Source organism: Polypterus senegalus, chromosome 15 (assembly GCF_016835505.1).
Source record: "Polypterus senegalus isolate Bchr_013 chromosome 15, ASM1683550v1, whole genome shotgun sequence".
In the NCBI taxonomy this organism is placed as follows: domain Eukaryota; kingdom Metazoa; phylum Chordata; class Cladistia; order Polypteriformes; family Polypteridae; genus Polypterus; species Polypterus senegalus.
This window is the reverse complement of record NC_053168.1, coordinates 82,212,471-82,236,435: the sequence shown is the minus strand read 5'-3', so window position 1 is coordinate 82,236,435 and position 23,965 is coordinate 82,212,471. Positions and strand designations below refer to the sequence as shown.

The following is a 23,965-nucleotide window of genomic DNA, read 5'->3' as shown; positions in this document are numbered from 1 at the left end:
AGCTCTGACAGAGTGACCATCAGGTTCTTGGTCACCTCCCTGACTAAGACCCCTCTCCCTTGATCGCTCAGTTTAGATGGCTGACCAGCTCTAGGAAGAGTCCTGGTGGTTTCGAACTTCTTCCACTTATGGATGACGGAGGCCACTGTGCTCATTGGGACCTTCAAAGCAGCAGAAATTTTTCTGTAACTTTCCCCAGATTTGTGCCTCGAGACAATCCTGTCTCGGAGGTCTACAGACAATTCCTTTGACTTCATGCTTGGTTTGTGCTCTGACATGAACTGTCAACTGTGGGACCTTCTGTAGACAGGTGTGTGCCTTTCCAAATCATGTCCAATCAACTGAATTTACCACAGGTGGACTCCAATTAAGCTGCAGAAACATCTCAAGGATGATCAGGGGAAACATGAAGGACCTGAGCTTAATTTGGAGCTTCATGGCAAAGGCTGTGAATACTTATGTACATGTGCTTTCTCAATTTTTTTATTTTTAATAAATTTGCAAAAATCTCAAGTAAGCTTTTTTCACGTTGTCATTATGGGGTGTTGTGTGTAGAATTCTGAGGAAAAAAATGAATTTAATCCATTTTGGAATAAGGCTGTAACATAACAAAATGTGGAAAAAGTGATGCGCTGTGAATACTTTCCAGATGCACTCTATACAGTATGTGTACCAAAATTCAGGTCAGTTGGTCAAACGGTTTGCAAGCTACAGGTGATTTAAAATCCTGGACAGAGAAACAGACAGCCACGGTTAGTTTATTATAGAAGGAGATAAGGAACAAGATGGTGGTAACATTTCAAAACAGAAGGTACAGTAATTACAAGTAATGTCATATCATACATCTTTGCAGAGTTTTGGCTTAAGTTGTTAACTTGGGATTGGCCATTGAGTCTTGACTGATTTTATACTAGATTAGAGGGTTTTGTGGGACACTTGAGGATGTTCATTCTCTTTTTGTACTGCCAGTTCATGTGTTGCTACGGCATTGCACTTTTCGCCTTCCTCCATTCTGGTCAGCTTAGCACTTTTGCCAGCAGATTCCTGTGTACTTTTTCGATATATAATTTATAGTACTGTAAAATGGTTACTATTCTGTGGGAGACATGTTTGTAAGAATTCTATTTTACCGTGCACACATTACAGTAAACTTAAATGTCATGTGTATGTTAAATTGAACACGGCTTTATTTGCACGTTTAGTGGCAGAAGCGCATATGAACAAAGGCATATTGGAGACCTTACTTGTATGTTGCACCCAGCAGTCTGAAGCTGAATCTGAAACATGTCGCCCCTCTCTCCTGATGCCCTCCACTTCTGGATAACTTTGTAAAAGATATTTTTCATCTCTTTATGGGCTCGGCCCCTTCTGCTTGATAAAATAAAAACAAACAGAAAGAACATTATCTTTACACATAAAGGAATAAGAAACAATGATAGCCATTCTGGAGAACATTCAGTTGTGATGATGATAAAAGAAGGTCATCTCCCTCATTCTGTTTTCAAGCTCCTAGCTTTGCAGAAACAAAATGTGGTAGTTGGAGGGATGATGATGGTTGCCATCATAAACTGCCAAGAACTAATGCTAACTAAAATTACATTAGGTGGCATACTGTGGTTTTCTAAGACCACATTTACCAGGTGTCAATGCCTAAATTAGAATTGGTGAAGATCTGTGGTATTCCAAATATAGCCTGAGTGTTTCCATTGTGAACCACTGGGGCGCATACAGCCGCCCTAATAATAATTCTTTGCATTTATATAGCGTTTTTCTCACTACTCAAAGCGCTCAGCAATTGCAGGTTAAGGGCCTTGCTCAAGGGCCCAACAGAGCAGAGTCCCTATTGGCATTTATGGTATTCAAACCGGCAACCTTCCGATTGCCAGTGCAGATCCCTAGCCTCAGAGCCACCACTCCGCCTAACCCCAACACAGACTGGCTGAGACACAAGTCTGCCACACAGCACACGGTTTATTTACACATTGAGGTGCTTCCATCGCTCCTCACAGCAATACAATAGCCACAGAACAGGAAAGTAAGCACAGTCCCTCGTCTTTGCCAGTCCTTTCCTTTTCCCAGTCCTTCCACCTCCACTCCTCTTCAGCAAGCTTCATCCACCTCCTCCCAGCTCTGGCTCCTCGAATGGACTGAGGTGGCTCCTTTTATTCTACTCCTGGTAGTGCTCCAGGTGACTCATTAGTATTACCTGGAATCACTCCTAGGTGCAGGGAAAGTTCATTATAGGGCTGTGCAGCTCCCCCGGACACTCTATCAGGACTGCGCCTCCACCTGTGGCTGATCTGATGGAACTCATAACATCGCTGCTCCCCACCTCAAGTCTGTGCCCTCTGGACATGAAACAGGATGGATAGACGTGCTTTGCCTCTCACCCAACTGAGGTCGGCATCTCTCACCACCCAAAAGCAGCTGGGCTCACCCTTTACACTGTTAGGAGACCTGGAATCTCCTTTCAGAATAAAACTTAAACCTAGTAAAAATAAGTAAATAGGTAAATTAATAAGTGAATATAGATGAATGGAAAAGAAAAGGAAATGGGGAGAGAATCTGCTTCCTAAGAGCTTTAAAAGCTTATTCTAAAATGTTATTGATTAGATCCTGCCAGGTAGGTTCTGAGAATTTCTGCACAGATCATCTAAGTGAGAATTTTATTTTTTCCAATGTCAAATAATATATAACATCAGTTACCCACTGACTTACAAGGGGAGAGTTAGGATTCTTCGAGTTGAGCAAAATAAGTCTGCATGGCAATAGTGTAGTAAAGGCAATCACAGTTTGTTTGTCCTTCTCCACTTTAAGCCCCCTCAATGAGCCCACCACACACAGCTGTTAATGGGTTAGGAAGGATTGTGACACCAAGGCTGTCTGAAAGGCATTTAAAAATTTTGGTCCAGAATGATGTCAATTTAGTGCAGGCCCAAAACATGTGACCCAGTGAGGCCTGAACTTGATTGTAGCGTTTGCAGGTTGGATTTTGCCCTGGAAACATTTTGGACAATTTTAAGCGAGACAGATGTGCTCGATATATAATTTTGAGTTGAATAATTGTATGCTTTGCGCATATGGAGTTTGAGTGAATTCTCTGCATTGCTATCTTCCACTCCTTTTCTGATATGTTGAGGGAGAGATCCTTTTCCCATTGTCCTCTTGGATCTTTGAAAGGGAGGGACTGTAAAATGGTATTATATATTGCAGAGATGCTAAGTCCTTGAAACTGATCAATATATTTTCCAGCATAGAAGGAGGTGGGAGGTAAGGAAAATTGGGCAGGTTATGTTTAACAAAGTTTCTAATTTGAAGATAGTGAAAAAAGTGTGTTGCTGGAAAGTTAAATTTGGAATGTAATTGTTCGTAGGATGCAAAGACGTTGTCTATATAAAGATCAATCCCAAATGTTTTCCAGATATTAAAAACTGCATATGTTTGCAAGGGTTGAAAAATGTGGTTCTCATGCAGAGGTGACACAGATAAAGGATTCTCCATCTTAAAATGCTTCTTACATTGGTTCCATATTCTGAGTGAGCGAAGCACAATTGGGTTGTTAGTATATTGGCGATAATTTGCATTTATTGGGGCACAAAGCAAGGAATATAAAGAGGAACTGCACGATTTTATTTCTATTGCAGACCAAGCCTGTGTGTGTTCTTCTATTTGTGTCCAGGTTTTTATATGTTGTATGTTTGCTGCCCAGTAATAAAATGGAAAGTTAGGTAGAGCCATGCCACCATCTGCCTTAGGTCTTGTAGGGTCGCTCTTTGGATACGTGGATTTTTTAAGTTCCAAATAAATGAGGTTATGGTTGAATCTAATTGCTTAAAAAATGATTTCTTGATATATATTGGGATGTTTTGAATTAAAAAGAGAAGCTTTGGGAGGATATTCATCTCAATAATGTTAATTCTTCCAGCTAGAGTGAGATGAAGGGTTGACCATCTATGCAAGTCTTGCTTAATTTTTTCCATACAGACAGTGAAATTTTGTTGATAAAGAGCTTTATGTTTACTTGTGATGTTTACCCCTAGATATTTAAACTGACCTGCGATGATAAAAGGGAAGGTGTCCAATCTAATATTGTGTGCTTGAGAATTCACTGGAAAGAGCACACTTTTAGTCAAATTAATTCTGAGACCAGAGATCTTTTGAAATTCTGTTAGTGCTGTTAGGACAGCGGGCACAGTATTTTGTGGGTCTGATATACACAGTACCATATCATCTGCATATAGAGAAATTTTCTATTCAAGTCCTTCTCTGATAATCCCCTTTATCTCATAAGCATTTCAACAGTGAACTGCCAGTTACTCAATGGCAATTGCAAAAGTAGTGGTGACAAGGAGCATCCTTGTCTGGTACCACGTTCTAGCTTAAAGTAGTCAGAATTAATGATGTTATTACAAACATAAGCTTCTGGATTGGTATACAATAGTTTGATCCATGCACAAATGTTCAGGCCAAAATCAAATTTCCCCAATGTAGTGAATAGGTAGTTCCTTTCAATCATATGAAATGCTTTTTCTGCATCCAAGGATAATACAATCTCTGGGATGTTTGACTTTGCGGGTGAATATATTGCATTAAACAGATGTTGCAGATTGGGCCTTAAGTGTCGGCCTTTAATAAATCCAGTTTGATCTTGTGATATTAACGAAGGCAGCATTTTCTCCATCCTTCTAGCTAGGACTTTGGAGTGTATCTTAACATCATTATTCAGAAGTGAAATTGGTCTGTATGATGCACATTGTAATATGTCCTTATTTTGTTTAGGAAAGACGGTGATTATTGATTGGTGAAAAGTTTGAGGTAGAATTTTATTGTCTCTAGCTTCTGTGAATGTTGCTAATAGGTGGGGAGCTAGCTGAGTGGAGAACAGCAGGGTAGGCATTGGGGCCTACTGCTTTCCCACTCTGAAGTGACTTTATAGCATCTGTTAAAAGGCGCTGTATTGCACCGACCCGACACAGACTGACACCAAGACACGTATATAAAGTAAATAAAGTTTTATTTTTCTTCAGTTGGAAGGCACGTCTTCCCCGTATTCCCCCCAAGCCACAACACAGTCTCAAAGTAACACAAACACCAAATGCTCACTCTCTGCACCACCACTCCTCCCAGTTAACCTTATCCTCCTCCACCCGACTCTGGCCACTGAGTAGTGGTCGCTGGCTCCTTTTATTGGGTACCCAGAAGTGCTCCAGGTGCTTGATTACCGACATCCGGCTGCACTTCCGGGTGTGGCAAAACCAATGCCCAAAAGGGGCCAGCAGCTCCTGCTGTAGAGCACCCCCTGGCAGCGCCTGCAGAACCCAACAGGTTCTGCACAGAACTCCAACCCCCATGAAGCCCTGGGGGAGTCCGAGACACCACTGCAACCCAGGGAGGCTGCCATCTAGCGTCCAGGGGGAGATACTGGGTTTCCCATCCTTGCCCCCTTGGTACATATGTTGTAGGGGCATCCTGGCCAGGCATGGGTCCCAGCCATCCATCACACATCTAATAATTCTGATAGTGCCAACGGTTTATCCAATTCTTCTGCACTAAAAATATCTATTTGTGGTATCTCTAATGCATCCAGAAATGCATCAGATTGTGTCTTGTCTTCTTTAAACTCAGTAGAATACAGTATAAGGATTTATAGTAGTCTCTAAATGTGTACATTATATTTTTATGGTCAGTGAATTTGTCTCTGTTCATGTTGGTGATTGCTGGGATTGCATTGTGAACTTCTTGCTTGTGGATTTGTGGAGCTAAAAGCTTATTAGCTTTCTCTCCATGTTTATAGTAATGATGTCTTGATTTATAATTGAGTTGTTCAGTTTCTTTAGTTGTCAAGAGGCTGAGTTCTAAATGCAGAGCCTGTCTTTTCCTATGAAGAGTCTCACTTGGACACCTGGCATGTTCTTCATCTATTCTGGTAATTTCGCTGGTTAGCTTTGACACCTGCTTGGTTTCAAATTTATTTCTGTGGGAAAGATATGAGATAATCTGTCCTCTTAAGAAGGCCGTCAGGGTTTCCCAGATTATTCCTGCAGAGACCTCTAAAGATGTATTTGTCTCTAGAAAAAAACTGATTTGTTTTCATATAAATTCTGTAAAGTTCTTGTCTGCTAATTAAAGTGGGTTAAGAAGCCATCTGCAAGAAGAGTATGTGGGGCAAAATGATTTTAGCTCCAAGATCAGAGCGGCATGGTCGGTAATAACAATAGCGCTGTACTTGCAGGATTTAATCATAGGCAAGAAAAGGTTTTCTACAAAGAGAGAATCAATGCTTGAGTAGCAATGATGCACTGGTGAGTAGAAGGAATATGTTCTTGAGTTTGGGTTTAGAAATCTCCAGGGGTCTGATAAGTTGTGGTCAGTTAAAAACTGTGTAATTGTCTTTGCAGTGTTAGATGTCATCACCCATGTGGCAGGAGATCTATCAAAGTCTGGATTTAAAACACAATTAACATCCCCAGCCATTATAATTTTATGAGTGTTCACATTGGGAATGGATGCAAATACAGTACATTTTGGATGAAGTCCCTATCATCCACGTTGGGTGCATAAACATTTATCAAAATCACTTTACACTTAAATAAATTACCCATGATAATTGTGTATCTAGGGTGGCACGGTGGCGCAGTGGGTAGCGCTGCTGCCTCACAGTAAGGAGACCTGTGTGATGCCACAGATATAAGAGATATGTGCGATGCCATATCGCGATGCTGCAGCTCGGCACGGAAGCTGTGTGTGTCTATACGTCTGCTTTCGCAGCACTCTGAATGGTTGCAGTGAGCTGAACTCATTTTTCACTTGATGACGTCGGAGCGTACGTGCCATCGGCGCAGCTTACAGGGGCCCAGTTATTAAAGTCATCTCCGCATTGCTAGTGGCGCTCAGTTAGTCGCAGGAAGATTTCTTTTTGTTTCTGCTCCCTCCGTTCTCGTGTACTGGATGCGCGCTTACACTGTAAAAAATAATGCGTTAAAATTACTTAAAAAAATAAGGCAACAAATTACAAGCAATATTTTTGAGTAGATTTAATACTGCACTATTGAGTAAACTCAATTTATTAATTTACTCAAATTTACCTAAAATAAATGATTTTGATTAAATATAAGTAGTGGCAAAAATGGTTTCATTTTATCCGATTTTCATTTGAATTAAAGTACTCAAAAAAAGTGAGTATGCAATGCTGGACAGTAATGACTGTATAACAAATACATGCTAAAAATCCATATATCTTTATTTATTTGAAAATACACAGATAGTCACAACAACGGAGTTATATTTCCAAAGGAAAATTAAATCAAATGTCTGAGGATAATTTTTACTGAATTACTGACATTCAAATGTCAATGAAAATTTTCTTTTCTTTTTTTAAACTTTCATCAAAAAGCATATCTCAATCAAATAACGTCCCAGGAATGAGTGGTAAACGGGAAGGAAACAGAGAGTGAAGGAGTCAAATCCTGCAGCAGGTGTCGCTCTTCAAACACGTCCTGCATTTACGCCAACATCTCCTCTTAAATGAATGGCCGCCTTTTCACTAGTTCATTATGCGATAGCGAAAATCCTGAAATAAAATAGGACATAGGAAATCAAACATCGCTAAATAAATCACAGTGTTAAAAATTAACCAGAAAATGGCCTATGTAGCACACGAATTAAATAAGAGGTCAAATAATCCCGTCACGATTAGGCAAACGTCTTTTTATGTTGTTTACAGGTCGTCGTTTAGGACAAACACCATATCGTTCTCAAACTTATCTCAAAGTGTCATTTTCTTTTTCTGTGTAAAATAAAAGTTTTAAACGATAAAAAAGCACATGAACATACATAACTATCCGAAAAATGTGCTTGCTTTTTAAAGCAAACCAACGAGGTAAGTTGTTAGAAAGACGCTAACTTGCTCGCAATGTTTCCCACATGAAGGGAAAGGTTTCATGAGAACAACAAATGCTTACGTCTGTAACTATATGAATTGAAATATTAGTTATTCATTACGGAATTAATATGCTTTATACTTACACACTCGTAGTAAAATAGCTCTTATTATGGATAAGCGTTACAGCTGAATGCGTTGTAAAGACCAAGAAATCGATGTGAGAGGAAGTGCAGCGTCATTACATTTAACTTAACTTAAATGTGTTCAATTCATAGTTTAGTTGTTTTTACTTAGAATAAGTTATAAAAAATGTTTACATTTTAAGAAAAATAATAAGTTAACATTATTCTTAATTTTTTTATTGAATTAGAATTAAATAATCAAGAAAAAGGGTAAAACCCATTTTAATTAATTAAGGTAATGATTATTTTGCGTATAGTTAGTTATTTTTTATTGCAAGATTTATTTTTTACAGTGCATGAGCTAAGAAGGTCTATATCCAAGTGTGAAGATAATCAGCACTTTATAATTTAAGATGCATTTTGAGTTGATAAACCTAATTGGTATGTCTTTAGAAAGAGAACAAAAAACACAAACACACACAGATGAGGTCTTTCCATCTCAAAAATGCTCATTTGCAATACCAAAAAAATAGCACTGGAAGCCTGCTCCCCATTCACAATGGCACCTTTAACAAACCTAAGAGACTAGATAAACCACCTGAGCTTGTAGCACCGCCACAGAAGGAGTATATTGTAATCATATTTTACCCGTGTGTGTGTGTTGTATCTCGTCAGTCTGTTGTGTGCTGTCCGTTACTGTCGGGGGCTTCCACTTAGATTCTGGCGGAGGAGCCTTTCGCAGTTTAGGATTGGGAGTTGTGACTGAACGGGATTAACTACATGGGCGGGATACTGAAGGTCTGTTGGCAGCCAATGAGGAGTCGGAGTGCCGAAATTAAAAAAGCGAGAAGGCAGTGAGAGAGAGGAAGAGTTGCTTTACGTTACAAGTGATTGATACAGGATGGACATTATGAACGCCTAGGAAAATAAAAGGTAGAAACGTCTCGCCCAAACGCTGGGTCAAGGTTAGTGAGGTGGCCACCTGCACGTCTTTTCTTTCTTGAAACTGTCCATACGCTTTAGCTTGCCGATTTCAGAGGCTGAGATCTGCGACTTTTTTTACTTTCGCGATTGCGCCGTCATCCATCGTTCTTCGATCCGTCCCAATCTGAGCACCCTCCTCGCATGGTTCTCCTTTTTTTTATGGATAATAACCCTTTGGAGTGGCGGTCTGGACTCGTGTGAATATATATCTGCCTCAAGTGTTTTGTGTATTTTTATGTATATATATGTAGGGGCTGTATTATTAGAGAAGTAAAAGCCAAAGCATAGTTAATCCAAACAAGCAGCGCAAGAAGAAACCACAACTATACTGAAACTCTAATTCTAACTGATGAAAGGATAAGAACGGAGTTATTCCAGGTTTCCATCCAAGGAGTTTTTGCGAAAAAATATTTAGCGCTTCAAATTTTAGCTGATGGAAAATGTTGTACATGTCGACATAATATTTTTCCGTTTAACTTTAGCGCATAAATTCCATATCGATACTTCAGATGTCGCAAAAACTACATTGGAAACACTTTTTGTCGGAAAAAAAGGGCTTTAACGCAAATAAATGTGTCACATGATACATTTTCATCACGTGCAATCAAAACGAGAATAGCGGAGCGGTTCGCATGGTCTGATGAAGAGACCCGTTATTTCTCGTGATGAGCCAATGCAGTAGCGGATAGGCTGGGTCTCCTGCTACTAAAAGGGGTACCTGAACTCCCCCCACATCAACTGTAGCCTGGGGGTGTCTCTCAGGATGTCTTAATAATACAAAAACCACAAAGGTAGTTTACTGTGCCAGTCAAAATATTTAAGAAACCGTGTGTTTCATTATCTAAACATTTTTTTCTTATTTATTATTCGGCAGATGTTTTAGCATATATGAGAAATTCTCTCATTAATATTAACTTTAGTTTTTTTTTATTAAATTATTAATTAATCAAATTTCAGTTTTAATTAAAAACCTTGAGGGAAGCAGGTTACAGTACTAATTCAGTTATTATCGCACTGAGAAGGGATGTTGAAAGGTAGGCTCACCTGTACAGATCCGATGCTGCAAACACAGCTGCATCATGGGCACTTCTAGGAGTGCCAACGCAAATGTCTCGTATCATGCACCTGTCATCAACAAGGGCCTGGAGAACAATAGATGGCCACCCATTGCGATTAATGTTTTCGCGGTAGCCTTCCGTCGGGGGAAGAATAGGCACATGCGTGCCATCCAGCGCACCGTAAATCTGTGGCACAAGATGCACCAAGGAATTGCGGTATGCATTGGCCTCCGCTACAGTCGGAAGTCTGATATAACGCCGCATTAATTTTTCTTTAATAGCGGTGCACACAGCATATACACATCAATGGACGGTAGTTTTACTAACCCCGAAAGTTTCTCTATACTCGGCACAGGTTGCCAGCTTGTAAAGGGCGATGGCAATCCGCTTTGGGGTTGGAACCGGTGGTCGGTGACAACCTGTGATGGGCGCAACATCAGGACTGATGAATCCACACAACCTCTCAAACGTTGGCCGTGTCATTCTAAAATGTTGCAGCCAGAGATTTTCTGTGAAGTGTCTCTCCACCACCTCCTCCCAGAAGGTCTTATTCCGTCGTCTCTCCCATACCCGTGGGTTTCGTCGCACTGGGGTACTTTCTTCGAGCTCTAGGGCTATCGGACAAGCAACTGCTTCATTCTGCTGTCGTCTTCGGATATTATGTACAATTCCAATTATTTGTGAAACTGAAATAACAGTAAGCTGGCAAATTTCAAAAAACTGTCTGAATAATCTCTCCATTTCTTTGTTTAGTGGAGGGGTGTAACGTGGAAAACAAAAGGTAGATAATTTGCGACATACACAAAATTATGTATGGAAACGGCTCAAGGGCAGATTTTTTTCGCGATACAACAAAACTTATGCGACAGTTCGTTTTGGAGGGGGTGACGTCATCACGCACGCCATCATCCTCTTTAATAAAAGCCCTGTGTGCGTCCTGTGTGTCTTCTGGTGAAGTGCGCATGCGCGGGGTCACACGGCACGTGTTCAGTCTGTTCCTGTGATTTCCATGTGCAGACACACACATAGGCGCATGAGAGACAGACAGACCACACACACAGGGACGCGGGACGTGCATTGTTGCAATGTTACTTTTCTTGGTTGTTTATTCATTTTTCAACTCTTCATTTTTTTCCCTGTGCTTAAAACTCATTAAAAACGGTGTTTTTAGCGAGCGGGTTATAAGGCTATAGTGCGAACTCTTCCAGTCTTAGTTTTCTCAGTTGTTCAAAGTTTTCTTAGTGTTATTCAATGTTTTTACATTTAGTTTACTATTACGCTGTGCATTCAGTGATATAATTAACTATATTTGTGCTTAAAAACGTAAAAAAATATATATTTACATACAGTTCATACTGCACTACTGTTCTAGCACCCGTTATTGTAACGGGCTTAATGTCTAGTTTTATCAATAAAAAGTCAGTTGGATGGAAACAGGCTGGAGACAGCAAATTTCGCACATTTTTTTTTATGTATATTCTGTTTGTCGATAACAAAACGTCACCAAAAACTGGATGGAAACTACTGTCTTCATATTGATTGAAAAATGTTTGTCATTTGTGGCAGAATTTATCTGAAATTATGCATTTAGTTTAGATGTCTTTTATATGTCGTTTATTGCTGTCAGTTTCTTAGTTAGAAGCTTGTTCTTGTGGGTAATGAATATGTCATTTGGCTGGACACTCTGCTCCTTGTTGCTCTTCTCACTGTGTTGCTTGAGATGGACCTAGCAGTGTATATTATACTTAGCTGAGAAACGTTTGTTAGGGAATGAAGATAATTTATATTTTTCATGTCATTAGCTTTTATTTTCTTGTTATAACTACAATAACACTGTAAAAACTGTATACTCCAGTTTATTAAAAGCTTTGACAACAGTAGCTATTGTTCTGAGTTTTAAAAATAATTTTAAGTACAGGAAATCTGTTGATTTCTAAGTTTGCAAGCAGAGGTATTGGTGAAGCCTGTGAAATAAGAGTTGAATAGCAGTGGTTGACATTGATTTAGAGATGGTCATTCTTGGCCCTGGTGGGGCACGCTGGCTGTAGTAGTTTGTTCTTACCATCTTATTTTAATGTCAGTTTTGCTGAAAGTTGAACACTTTGTTTTATATGATGGCTAAAGGTAGGCTTCCACTGTTCTCTCATAAACGAATAGTGTGAAAGACGCTAATAGCTGTCACAACACTTGAGACACAGGATCCTGTTAATATAAAAACATCCGGCATTGTGTACTCTTAATTATTGTAATCCAACTCTTCACTTGTTTGTAATGTGATTCTGTTAAGTATTTTATTTTTGGTTTGGTAAAAAAAAAAGGTGCTGGGTGGTAGTAATTAGTATTGTCAGTTATAAAGGTTTTATAAAATAGTCCTAAGTGTACTTGAATAACTTTAATTATTAAATTTGTTCAAGTAAGTAGGGTTCAGCTTTCTGAGAGCAGCTGCTTAGATATAGACTGTACATCTGTATATACACTGTAAAAAATGTCTGAAATTAACAGTGAATTGCTGTAAAATCATTACATCAAAAAAGTGTAAATAGAAAAACAATGCAGCAGTGTTTGATTTACAGTAATACTATAGTAAAATACCTAACCAAACACAACTATTTAATTTCAAATAATAATTAATAGATTAATCATTTCAAATAATATTTTTAATAATATGTTAAAAGGATCATATTTCTTTGTAGAATTTACAGATTACTGTATTTTAAACATAGAAAAACTGTGATACAAAAAGCAATAAAATATAGTTAATATCACAAGATAACAGTGTTAAAATTGTTTTTTTTTAAAAAACCATATTACATTTTACATATCCATATGTCATACTTTACAGATAAGAATATGCACAAATACAGTAAATTATGTTAATATGAGTGGCTTAAAAAGCAGGTGATGTGTCTGTTTAGAATTGAGTAGTTAACAATCTATCAGTAAACTGCATTACACTTGAACTATTTTTATATCATCCCTAATAAAAGAGCTCATGATTAAGTAGAGCTTATAGATTTTAAAACATTTGAGTGTTATTGAAACGTTCCTTAAAACCTGCTCTTTCCCATTTATCTTCACTGTACAAAATAAAATGTGCTCAGCCTAACTAAGCGCATGAGACTGCAGTGAACGTGGAGCATGTTGTTAATATTATACTGTAACAACAGCAACGTTTATTTATATAGCACATTTTCATACAAAAAATGTAGCTCAAAGTGCTTTACAAAATGAAGAATAGAAAAATAAAAGACAGTAAGAAAATAAAAGTCAACATTTTGCTGTATGTAATATTATATATAATACAGATTTACAGTTAGTTTCATAAATATTAGGACATTGACAAAAATGTTATTTTGCCTGCCCGTCAGAGAATACAGGTATTAAAAGAAAAATAATTATGATTTCCTAATGTGTAGATTGTAAAGTTTCAATTTTAATTTGAGAGCATTTACACAAGGTGACCGGTGAGTGAGTTGCAGAAATTTGTATTTTTTTCTCTTCTAAATGGTCAGTTAGCTGCTCATTTGTTCCATAGCTGTTCATCAGTTATTTATTTTTGCATTATATTAATTGTTAATCAGTTGTAAATGATAAAATGAGACGTTTCTGTTTTTTTTATTACAGAATGACATTTGGTAATATTTATAGTGCCTTAAGGCAATTTTAAATATAGCAGTAATGATTTGCAAGGCACATTTTACATTCCCGCGAAAATAAACAGCTGTGTTTGAATCTAAAACTCGTAAGCGCTGCCTCGTCCACTCACAGAGCAGCAGAATGTGTTTCTGTTCTCTCATTGGACTAAATTATTGCGGGAGCCGTCATCTTGCCGAAGTTCGCGGCTGAGTGTGCGTCCAATTTAGTAGCGTCTGGAAAATGACGTCCGAGTACCACTGGTAAGCTAACGCGTCATTTCCTTCAAAATTGAAATATATTACCGTTTTTTTTAAATCACAAGGATACTGCTTTTGTTTGTGGCCGAGGGTATATTTTACAGTCATAACGCCGACTAAGCGGGTGTTAATTAGTCTGGTAGGTTTCATGCTTAATGTTGAACTCATTCGGATGGTTTGTCTTCAGTTAGCTTTTTAGTTCGCCATGCTGTTGTGGAACGGTGGTTGAGGCTGCGTTATCCGCGAAGGGTAAAACGTTTAAAAAACGACGTTTTTATTAGTTTTCTGAAAATGATTACCTTCCGTTTTTGCAGCAAAGCATTAAGCTTCGTCGAGGAGGTACGTGCTGCATTGTAGAGTTCATACGAACGAACCCTATTGCTCTTTCAAATGTTTGTGCTGACTGCAAGCGGACATTTTGTACATCTGCAGCTTTTAAAGCTTATTTCTATCGGGTTCACAACATGCCTGCACACTCTGTTACTGCTAGAGCCGTTGTTACAGATTTTCAGTGCGCCATTTCGCTATGTGAGCGCCAGTTTCACACCGTAAAACACGGGTGTCGAACTCCAGGCCTGGAGGGCCGCAGCGGCTACAGGTTTTCATTCAGACCCTTTTCCTAATCAGTGACCTGTTTTCACTGCTAATTCACATTTTAATAGCCCTGCTAGAAGGATTCAGTCCTATGAATTGATTCGTTTCCTCATTAAAATGCATGCAGCCAAACACAAATGAGACATGAAACGAGCCAACAGATGACCAGCTAAACTGGGGCTTGAAACTCCAACCAGTTTCTTAATGAGAAGCCGATGCTTGCTATTAATTAAACTCGTTATTTAATTCCACGGCTGCTTGTTGCTCTCGTTCTGCCACAGCTGATATTTCCAAAACTGTTGATTTTCTGTTTTTCATAAGACATTCGTCAAAGTGTTTTGGTGAGTTGAGAGATCGACCTTACTGAGACCTTCACCTTTCCTTATTTTCTGATATTGTGTGATGTGTCGGCTTCTTTTGTGTCTCATTATTGTTTGGCTGCTAATTAAGGAAAAAGAAACAACTAAAGGCCCTGAGTCAAGTTCATTAAAAGAAGTAATTAGCAGCAAAAACTGGTCGCCAATTAAGAAGATGGTTAGAATAAAAACGTGCAGTCACTGCGGCCCTCCAGGACTGGAGTTTGACACCCCTGCCGTAAAAGAACTCGTATATCCCGCTTAAAAGAGCATATAAGGGGGGGTGACCTGACCTGACCTGTGGCATGTCAAGTAACTGGTTGTAAAAATACGTTTACTGTGAAGTGCCCATTTACTGCCCACATCTCCAGGAAACATAGGGCTTGTTCAGTGAATAGCACAAGTGACACGTACAGGGGTAACGTCTCTCAGCATTCTGCTCTCATTGCATGTGAACTCAAATGAAAGGATTGCCTCAGAATTTCAGTGAGACCTTTCTTAGGAATGTATGTTTATTCTACCTAAAACTGCAAAGGGCAGCTTCATCAATACAGACTGTTGTTGAAGAGCTGCAAAATGTGCATGAGTTGGGACGTGATTACACTCTAAGTAAACTACGTTCACTTTTGAAAAAGGTCATGTCTAGCAAAAGTTGTTATTGTTAAAATCTGTGATTGTATGAGGGATTCAGATCTGTTCTCTGTCTGTCACCCGGGACCACTAAGAACAACCTATTCAAGAGCTCAGGTGTTTAAAAAGATGTTCAAATACACAGAACCTAAAAAAATAACATTAGGAAACAATGAAAATATGACACAGGTTTGCTTACTACATACCTGTGATGCAAATATTAAGTAGCTTATTAGAGTCAGAATTATGGAAGACTTCAGTGTCATAACAGTATTGTGAAACAGACTCCGATTATTTTGGTGACATAAATGATGGACAAAACTTTTGGTCCAACCAGTTCTTCATTGAAAATCCGGGATGCCTGAAGCTAATTCTGTACCAGGATGCTTTTAAAATTGTCAATCCCCTTGGCTCTGCTTGGAAAAAACGCAAAGTTGTTGCAGTCTATCTTTCTGTGGCAAAATTTACCTGCTTTATGTGTGATGCTGATCACATGTCCCTTGTCTTACTGTGGAGAGAGCATGACCTCAAACAATTTGGAAGTGCCAGGGTTTTCTCAGAGATGTTACTGGATTTAAAAGATTTGGAGGAAAATGGAATCGCTATACGTACAGGTGAAAAGGTGGAAGGGGCTCTGTATTGTATTGCAGGGGACAATTTGGGTTCACACAGCATTGGTGGGTTTGCTGAAAACTTTAGTCATTCTCGGTACTTTTACAGGTTACTGTGAAATCACGTGAAGTGAGCTTCATAGTGATGATCCAAATGTATGTGGTCCACAGCGCACCCCTGAAAGCTCTGATTCTGCTGTAGGCAATCTACAAGCTGAAGACCGTCAAGACGTCAAAGGTATAAAGAGAAACTCTGTTTTCAGTGCTTTGAAATCTTTTCATGTTTGCCAGCCCGGTCTACCACCTTGTTTAGGCCATGATGTATTTGAGGGTATCTTTTCAGAGGGGACTGGGCGGTCTCATGGTCTGGAATCCCTGCAGATTTTATTTTTTTTTTCTCCAGCTGTCTGGAGTTTTTTTCCTTCTTCTGTCCACCCTGGCCATTGGACCTAACTCTTATTCAATGTTAATTAATGTTGACTTATTTTATTTTCTAACCGTGTCTTTTATTCTTCTATTCATTATGTAAAGCACTTTGAGCTACATTTTTTTTTTTTTTTTGTATGAAAATGTGCTATATAAATACATGTTGTTGTTTTCCTGTGATGTTGCCCTGTACTTGAAGCATTTTATTAAGAAAAAGAAATGGGTTACATATTCACTTTTGAACCAGCGCATCAAGCAGTTCAGGTACAAAGGATCTGATGCTCTCGCAAAGTCATGTGCTGTCAACTCTGAGGTGTCCAAGCTTTCGGGTCAATCCATTCAGAATTGGAATTTCTTAAGGTTGCTGCCTGTATTAATTGGTGACAAAGTGCAAAATCCAGAAGGTGATGTGTGGCAGTTAAGTCTGCAGCTTAAAGATATTGTTGATATGATTTGTGCACAAAAGATTTTTGTCACGGGTAGCCTATCTTGACATTATAATCCAAGAATATCTGGACTGAAGAAAATGTTTATTTCCTGAGAGTCCACTAAAACCAAAACCCCATTTCTTGCGGCACTATTCAGCACCAATTTTGAAATCTGGCCCCTTGATCAGATTATGGACAATGTGTTTTGAAAGTAAACACAGCTGCTTCAGGAGATGTGCCAGACATTTGAAAAACTTTAAAAACATCTGCTTAACTTTATCTGAAAGACATCAGATGTTTCAGGCGTATCTTTCAGCCGGGTCAGGGTGCAGTGAGCTGCTGCAAGTCCAAAACAGTTGTACTTTTTATTCAGCCTTTACGGTGACACAATTAAACATGCAGTGAGTGACTTTGGCTCTTCAGAAAACAATATTTGTGTCTCCACAGACCACCTGTATAAAAGTACATCGTATAAAAAATGCAATTTCCTTTTGTTATAAAATGATGAGCCAATGGAGTTTGGGGGAACTTCCCATTAGTTTAATTCAAAATGATGCAGGTGTGTATTTTGTGATGGATATACATAATGCTGATTGACATTCTGAATACCACCAGTGACAAAACGAAGCACAAGACAGTGATGTTAGAACATTAATTAATGACTTGGTAGATTTGTATCCATTACCATTATATGTTCTTGACGGGCACCAAGTCATTCCACTGAAACACAGCGTGTTGTCGAAATAATAAACAAGATCTTGGCCAGTGTGGTGGTGAAACAAAATGCATATGTATGCTTAGTAAAAATAATAATGTACTATTTGAAAAATATGAAAGTGACAGCAGTTTTTATTTTAGTTTTACAGAAATAAAAACTGCAAATCCTTACCCACGTGTTATACTCAAAGCAGAGGTTCCTCGTATTGGTATTTTATGTACAGTGTTACTTGAATGAATGTCTACGCCTGTCTTTTATTTGTAATCTTAAACTGGTGTCATTCTTCCTGAATTCCAGAAATGACTGACTTGGAGCAAAAATTTCTACGCACCGCTATTGCTGATCTCTTGCCTGACCTTCCGGAAGCCACAAAAGATATTCTAGAAGAGAACTTGCGATCCTTTGAGGTGGAGACATATGATGATTTTCAGTGTATTGAGGAAGCCAATTTGCTGTCAGCGTTGAGGCTGGTTCAAGTCAGGAAAGTCCTTGCTGCTGGGAAGCTGAGATGCAAGTCAAGTATTGCAGTACGGGATGCAACCAGTAACCAAAGTAGCCTGCATAAAAGATCAATCATAAATATAGAAACCGTGTTCCTTGTAATTCTTTGTGTGTGTTTTGCAGGCCAGACTCCTGAAAGCAGCAGCTCTTCTGTTGGTGCCTCACCAGGACCTCCCGGATCCTTTAGTCTCCTTCACCCAGTTCATCCCCTGTTACTGTAAGCACTTAAGGTTAGTCAAAGTGGCCTTCGCTAAATCTGCACATACACTGATTTCTGTACTGATAGTAAGCAATTTTAAATGACCTTGAAAAACTAAAAACAAATACTACAATTGCTTTGTGGAATGTTTTAGGAATACAAGACTTGTTTGAATTGTTTTTCTATTTAGGACGATCCTGCTGTTTTTCAAGACGGTTCATGCTGAGTGTAGATCGGAACATTGTAAGCAACAACATACCCTCCTTCGTTTCTGCCCTGTGCATGATGTTTGGGAGCTATTATTGCTTCACCATCCATTACCCATCGGAGCTGGCATCAACTCTGGGGTTTCTGCAGAGGTGTCATTTTGACTTGGCTTTACTCAATTATTTACACACAAATCTAAAGTAGCTGCTGCATTTAACTTCGAGGTTAACCCGTCATTGCACCTTCTTACTATTATAAGAGGCTTTAAAATAATCTGCTTATTGTTAATGAAGTGGGTTCATTATTAATATGGTCATCTGTGTTTCTATTTCCCAAGGTGTTTTTTTCTCAATCAACCCAGAGAAGGGCATTAAAGTGCAGGAGACAAACGCATCCCGTCTTCATGTTAACCCCAGAATAGTTACCTCAATTCAAGAACTTTCAGATCATGAGTGACGTGATGTCTGACTATGAACAGTAATATTTATGGCATTTATTGACGTGCCTCACTTTTATAGTTTGAATTTTTGTTTCAGTTCATTATCTGCTCAGCTGTACAAGTTCAAGAAGCAAGTAAGTTTCAGGAAAAGTTTCAGACAAAATTGTTACAAAGTTTGTAAGTAATATTCCTGAGTTTTATTGGTCTTGTATTTCCTCATTTCCATGCTTGTACCTCAATTTGAAGAGGAAGAGCTTGTATGAAAATATTTGTACATGTGTTCTATGTATTCTAATACGGAAATGCAGTAATCCTTAAAGGGTGTTAAAACTCTTACATTTTTTCATACAAAATAACCCCTTAATTGTCCTTAAGACATGTTTAGAATGAAAGTCCTTTCCTTCTTTCTTGCCCTTTTTCTTTTTCACTCTTTCTCTGCATCTTTCTTTTTTCAGTTCCAATAAGATAACCATTAATCTGTTTTGTAATGTTTGTAATTGGAATATGTATGTTGAACAAAAACATCTCATTTTTCACTACTTTTGAGGTTAACAAATTATTGGAAAAGCAACTTATTATCTTTTCTTTAAAACTGCAGAAGACACTAAAACAAAATTTGAGTAAAAAATTGGTTTTCAGTTAAATGACAGTCTCATAATGAGGTTTTTACAGTTAAAACAATTTTGTTTGGTATACTGTAAAAAATAAAAATCTGTTGTTTTACAAATAAACAAAGTGGCAGCTCTGGTTGACAGAATAATTTTGTAAAAAATTACGGTGAAGATGTGAACAGCTTTACACAACAACCTGTAAATTTTACACTTTAAAACTGTTGTAAAAATAAAAAAAATACAGTTTAAACTGGTAAATCCAACTTCTCTCTTCTGCTGAATTAGCATGATCACAGTAAAATTGAATGGAGTTCATTGTAAAATAAACAACAACTGCATGTACATTTTACCTAATAAATCAGTTTAATAGCAGCGTGGTCCTGTTAATTTAGCGGAAAAGGACTGTTGGATTTACCAGTTTAAACTGTATTTTTTTATTTTTACAACAGTTTTAAAGTGTAAAATTTACAGGTTGTTGTGTAAAGGTGTTCACATCTTCACTGTAATTTTTTACAGAATTATTCTGGCAACCACAGCTGCCAGTTTTTTGTAAAAACAGATTTTTTTTTTTTTTTTTTTTTTTTTTTTATAGTGTAGTTTGTAATGTCGCTTTTGTTTAGCACTTAATCTCAGCATAGACAATTTCTATAACTTTTTCTATATTTTTTAGATTTTGAGAAGGTTCAGCAATTAACTGTTGAAGGCATTACAGATGAAGCTTCAGCAAGCCCCATTTGGGACCAGGCAGTACGTGATTGTGTTACTAGAAGCAAAATTTCAGAACAGGTAAAAAAAAAAAAACCAGACGTTTTGATGTAATTTGTTTTCTTATACTAAACATGATAAACTTGTCCGTTTTTCATAGCCTAAAACATTTAGGGCCGGTTTCCCGTACGGGGATTAAGCCTAGTTGTAGACTAAATGCCATTTTAAACCTGGATTTATTGAAGTAGCTTTCTCACACATGGATTACAATAGTCTCAGACTTGCACTAGTCTTGACTTAAACAATTGGATTTCTAGAAGTAGAATTAGACCTAATCCAGATCTAAATTAAGTCTTAAATTAAACCTGGTCAGAAGCAGGTTTAACCTCAGATTAAAAACTGCTTGCCTCAAGGCTCACGTCCACAGTAGCAAAAAATGGATTACTTTGACTATTTCAATGACAGTAAGAGACCACCACCAAGACCAGAAAGAAGGTTGCTAAAAGACAGGAGCAACCCACTAAATGATTTTGATGATTTACATTTTCTTGACCGTTTCCGTATGTCAAAGGAAAATGCAACAGAAATAATTGGTTTGCTGCAGCCCAAGCTTACAGGTGACTTAGTCAGAGGCACCCCTATTTCTCCTTCCTTACAAATATTAATTACCTTAAGGTTTTGGCATGTGGAACCTACCATCGGGAAACTGGGGATTTGTGTGGTGTAGGTGAATCGGTGTGCAAAATAGTACACAAAGTCTGCAGTGCTATATGTGAACTGAAAAAGGATTTCATCAAGTTCCCAAATGCTGCCGAACAGGCCACCTGCAAGGTAGATTTCTATGAATATTGGAACTTCCCTGGAGTCATTGGTTGCATCGATGGCTGACACATTCCCATCAAGTGTCCCTCTACAGCAGATGCTGAGGAATTCAGAAATCGTAAAAACTGGTTTTCAATAAATGTACAAGGAGTGTGCACTCCCACTATGCAGTTCTCCAATATTGTTGCACGCTGGAAAGGTTCAACTCATGACTCAAGGATTTTCCACAACTCCTCTTTATATACTCCGTTTGAAGCAAGACAACACTCTGGAATTCTACTTGGTGACAGTGGGTATGCGCAGACAAACTTCTTGCTCACCCCTTATCCCCATCCAGTCAGACCAGAGCAACAGCGCTATAACCAAGCTCACATTCTCACCAGAGGGCTAATAGAGCGCATGTTTGGTATATGGAAGAATTGTTTCCAGTGTCTCCGAAATACACTGCGGTTTGAACCTAGGAGGTGCTGCATTGTTATTATTGCAACAGCAGTGCTTCATAATTTTCTTAAACGGTGCGGCTGCCCAGACCCTGATATTGAAGATGATGATGACCAACATGTCCCCATCCCTGAGCTAGCCAATGACAGAAATGGACTTGCTTACAGAGATGCTTTTGCTTTGCAGCACTTCTCATAAATGTGTCTTGAATGATACATAAATGATTGGCATAGACAGGTAAAAAATTTCAGGAAATTTTTTATTTAACTGAGGTTTGGTTCCAAAGACAATTGACACTGCTGCTGCTTCATCTCTCTCTCTTTCATAGACAACTCAAGATGAAGAATTTTCATTTTGACTTCATGTTCTTCTTTTAAATATTTTAATTTACATTCATGGAACTCTATGGCAAGTTTCTCATGAATGGTCATCCTTTTCCCTCTTGACCTGCTGCCTGGATTAGAGACTGCTGGATGCTGACTAATGCTACCGCAGGTGACTGGATGCTGCTGCATGTTGGTGCTGGCTGCTGATGGATTCATTTGAGCCTCTTGACTGTTCCCTGCGCCCCCCAAGTCCTGGGTGAAGATCAGGTCATCTTTGTATGGAAGAAAAAATCTAGTATTACATTTGACTTCAACAATAAAGGTCATTACGTCATTTTTGTTACAAGACATGACTTGCATTTAATTACTGTATGTTGGATGGGATAACACATGTTACTGTAAATGAGACATGTCCTATCAAATGAGTCTTTGAAAGATTCCTCACCTGAACTGTCCAAATGGTCATCATCTGGAATACCTTCCAGGGGTTGCTGACTTTCAATAATCCCAGCCAACAAGTCCCCAACTCCTCTGTGTCTGGTGGAACTGGAAGTCCCCCACCTGTCTTGAAACGCTCTTGACGCGTAGCAGCAGTTGTTTTTCAGGTTTATTTTATGTTTTTCCACAGGACCTTTACAAGATAATATACACTCTGAAGTTGGAGTTCTACATAATATTGTTTTCTTTTTACATTTCATTGATGAAAACATTTATAATTTACTGATTTGTAAGAATGGGGCAATAATAAATCATACCTGAACTTGTTGGAGTGTCCATTTGGTTACTTTTTCATTTGAGTTGAATTCATTCAATATGGAAATCCATGCTTTCTTCTTCTTGTTTTCTGTACCTGAATCATGCTGTTTGTTTTCAATTACAGGATAGTTTGATACAATTTGTTTAAAAAGGGTCTTTTCAAATTCACTGAAGTTTTTTGAGCGTTTTCTTTTGTCTTTATCCATTTTTTGGTTAAGTGTAATGACTCCTGTTCCACACACTCCTTAAGACTAATGAATTACAAGTATTCCATACCAGGTTTTTATAGCAACCTCTCCTTAGCCACATGTGCATGCCATTAATCTAATCGGGTTTCCAAAAGATGATCTCACTTGTCCTTGATTACCTTAATCTGAGACTCTGTAGTCTAGAACTAGTTAATCCAAATTTAAGCGACATCTCAGAAAGTCAGTTGTTTAGTGTGGATTAATTTAAGTAGAATTAGCCTAGTCCTGGTTTATTTTAAGCCCTTAACAGGAAACTGGGCCTTAAACTTTAACATTTAATCTTCTTGCCTATTTAATACATTTGAAGTTTAGAAAGATGTAAATTTGTTTTAAACCCAGTGTGTAGAGTTTTAGAGTTTTAAAACATTATTATTATTATTATTATTATTGGCAGAGTTGAAGAGGCTACAATTTTTGCTTAGAGTAACAAGGGTAGACAGGGTTAGGAGTGAGTACATTAGAGGGACAACACAGGTATGACAGTTTGGTGACAAAGTGAGATGGAGTTTATGGATGCACTGAGGGAGGACAGGAAGGCAGTTGGTGCGGCAGAAATTGATGTAAAAGGCGGGTTCGATGGAGACGGATGATCCCCTGTAGTGACCCCTAAATGAGAACAGCCGAAAGAAGAAGATAACATTATTAGGTGAAGAGTTAAAAGAAATTTGCAAAATTCATTTTTCCGTGCTTTCCTTATGCATATTTAATTCACATTTACTTGTGGTTCTTGTCAAATCTTTAGTACACTAAACGTATCAATTAAATCTGGTCTTGAACTGTTTTTTTTTTTGTTTTTTTTTTTTAAATCGTCCTAACTTCAGAATTACTTTATTTTAATTCTGAAGTTTTGGTGCTAGTATTTTCTCTTCAGTAATATTTACTTTCCTTTGTTGTTCTAATTACTGCACTATTAAGGTCGGCGATGTTGAGTTGCACTTTTCATTTACGTAATCTTGGCAAGTTGACGGGTCCCTCCTGTGAAGGCCAGTCTCATAACGTCACATGCCC

General features: G+C 38.3%; 2 long non-coding RNA genes across 3 annotated transcripts; both read left to right on the top strand.

Moving 5' to 3' along the window:
- The first annotated feature begins 8,684 nt into the window (after positions 1-8,684).
- LOC120516022 lies at positions 8,685-18,208 on the top strand. Its single transcript, XR_005630757.1, has 3 exons — positions 8,685-8,969; positions 16,240-16,368; positions 18,000-18,208. It is a non-coding gene; the product is annotated as an uncharacterized LOC120516022 (long non-coding RNA).
- Positions 18,209-18,332: 124 nt separating this feature from the next.
- On the top strand, positions 18,333-20,419 carry LOC120516018. Of its 2 annotated transcripts, none has more exons than XR_005630754.1 (3): positions 18,333-18,433; positions 18,593-19,086; positions 20,330-20,419. It is a non-coding gene; the product is annotated as an uncharacterized LOC120516018 (long non-coding RNA). The 2 variants fall into 2 exon arrangements; XR_005630753.1 differs by having other exon boundaries at positions 18,593-19,182.
- Positions 20,420-23,965: the final 3,546 nt, after the last annotated feature.